Consider the following 3,024-nt stretch of genomic DNA (forward strand, 5'->3'; position numbering starts at 1 on the left):
AGGCGTTGTTTCCCTTCTTGTATTCAAACAGCATTATATGTCGAATGTGTGTCTCGTCGTGTGTCATCACTATAAGGGATTAGATTCATTAGAGTATACCAAACTTTACACATTATACAGGCTACACTAAAGTGATGTTTAGTTTAAAATCTGTAAAATTTCGTGGTTACGTGAGAATAAATCGAGTATTTATAACCGCGTTGGACAAAGAACAGTCAGCCCATTGTGTAGCTTTGTGCTTAACAACAAACAATGAACTGTGTTCAAATCCCTTTCTTCTCTAATGCGAACATCACTACTACTATATGAGACATCACATATTCGACTGAAAATAACTCTCTGAAGCTGCTAATAAATTATAACAGCGATACACAGTAAATGAGCTAGTTAACAAAGCATGTAATTACAATCTCGCTAACTTTAAACATTTACAAGGAAGTTTGCTAGCAGTTGCTACATTAGGCAAAATAATCAAAACTATACATAAGCAAAGCATTAGTGATAACCATCATCTTTCTTAGCCACATTGTTTATCATAAAAGGGATTACCTTAAACAAGCTTGAAAAATATATTTTGAGTAGTACCGAACTTGTTTCTGAAAACTGCTTCAATTACATTTTTTCCTTTTTTTTTCTCTATCTCTTTAAAACCAATAGGGAAAGACATGAAGAAAGACTTACAAAGCAGATGATATTCACAACTGCAGCTGGATTTCTTCCCTTTTGTTGACATTTACTTCAACAGGAAGAGGAGGCTTCTTTTGATGTTCACTACTCACATCTTCAGTTGTCTGACCTCTTTTATGGTTTTTCTGTTGGTTTACCTACTGAGCTGTCGTTGGTAAGTCGACAAATTCACCTTCAGCCTCCATGGATATTATGAAGGGCAGCCATTCTACACTGAGTCTAATAACATTAACCAATACATGTGACTTACACATCTGGCATCGTTCCCCATCTTGTTCATTACAGCATATAACATTGCACAGACTAAACTTTCAACCACAGTAGGTAGTAGCAAAATGGATTTATTACACATAGCAAGCCATCAATAATCAAAGCCACGTTGTCCACTTCTGTATTGTCATCCTTATGCTGACAAAAAATCAGTTGGAAACAAGAAAATAATACTTGGCTAAACCCAATGAAACTAATAATTTTACAGAGATATTCAGGTTGGACCATATAAGTTCTTTGGTAGCTTAAATCATAATCCCAATCACTGATGGAAAATATTAATATGATTCACAAGTCGCATACGAATAAACACAAGAGTTTTCAAGTTACCTTCCAAGCAACCAACTAACATTATTCTCCGAAGAATTTGTCAAATATATTTAAATCTTCTATTTACTATCATCAGCCAGCCATTCCAGCTATTAATGTTCTAGGTATTTTATCATCGGCCATCTTAACTATAAGTTTTAACTGGTTTCATATGATATTCTAAGAAAAATATCCACAGGAAAAAAACACTATATATGTTGGTAAGTAAGCATTGCTAAACCTTCTTGGTATTTAGATTTTACAATCCCAATCTGCAAAATAGTATCGTCATCCTAAAAATAACGAAAGAATGAATTTCAGGTGACCTAATTCACAGGAACACTGCACGGTCCTATATTACAGTTATGAGAGATAATATATCTTTCTGGTCTACAAGCCATACCACCAAGCTAATAGTTCTAATCTGTGATGGTAAAACCACCATAACAGTTGATCGTTGAGTTAATTATAGCCATACCGAATTTAATTAAAGTTAGCGTTATGGCCAACTTTCTGGGCAGGTTAATTGTTCTAATGCCGATTCTTCTCCACCTGGTTTACCAAAGTCTGACAGATAAGTACTATTGGTTTGTTCAACATCATCAACCAGATTGGGGTAATCAGACATTGTATTCTTAACATTATCCAAGCCGCTAATTCCTTCCATCTCCAATTCCAGTGGAGATAATGTTTGTTTGTTCTAATTCAAACTCACCCAAAGGGATATCTGAGCTTTGTCCACTGCAGGGAATCGAAACCCGGATTTAAAAGTCCGTAAAGTGAACCACCAGGGGATGATAATGTTTGACAAATACTGTCATGGCAAGCAGAGCCTTTATTGCACAGAATGTATAGTATCAGAAGGTGTTTGTTTTAAAGCAAAGTCACATTGGACTATCTGCTGTGTCCACTGCGTGGAATCGACCTCCGGATTTTAGCGTTGTAAGTCCGTAGACTTACCACTGTCCCACCGGGAGACATCAGCAAGTAAATAAAGGGTGAGGAGGTGAGGACATACATGCCATTAATCAAGACATTGATGAAAATGACTTCTACTCAGTGCAGGATCAGCATATTTCAAAGCTAAGCATATATGGATGTGCTTCTAAACCCGTTGCATGTACAAAAGTTTTGAAAAAAAATTGTAATAAATGTATAGTGATAATGCTCTACATAATAATATGTTGTAGAAGGATTTATTTTATAATATTTACATTTTACACATATATATATCATATCATCTCGCCTATGTTTACATTGCTTCGTATTGAGCTCAATTTTATAAAGTCTAAATTAATATATTTAAACTTATTAATTATATCGCCCCCCAGTGGCACAGCGGTATGTCTGCGGACTTACAACGATAGAATCCTGTTTTCCATACCCGTGGTGAGCAGAGCACAGATAGCCCATTGTGTAGCTTTGTGCTTAATTAGAAACAAACAATTAATTATATTTTTTATTGACTAATAATGCGTTATGTAAGAAATTTCACATTTGTGTTCTATAACTCTATTTCGGCATGCCTTACTCTCAATTCTAAAATGCATTGATTAATCTGAATCTGCTCAAACCATAAATCTATCTGAAATATTTATATACAATATTTAAATCTAAAAATTATTGTATCTTACCCCTACATTGGCGAAATTTTATGATAACAAAATAAGTCTGCGGATTTTTTATCTCAGTCTATTTATAAACATCACATTACGGATTTTAAACAGGACTTGTGTAAAAAAACAATTAAGATCTACC

The sequence above is a fragment of the Limulus polyphemus genome, unplaced genomic scaffold (assembly GCF_000517525.1).
Source record: "Limulus polyphemus unplaced genomic scaffold, Limulus_polyphemus-2.1.2 Scaffold1027, whole genome shotgun sequence".
Lineage (NCBI taxonomy): Eukaryota > Metazoa > Arthropoda > Merostomata > Xiphosura > Limulidae > Limulus > Limulus polyphemus.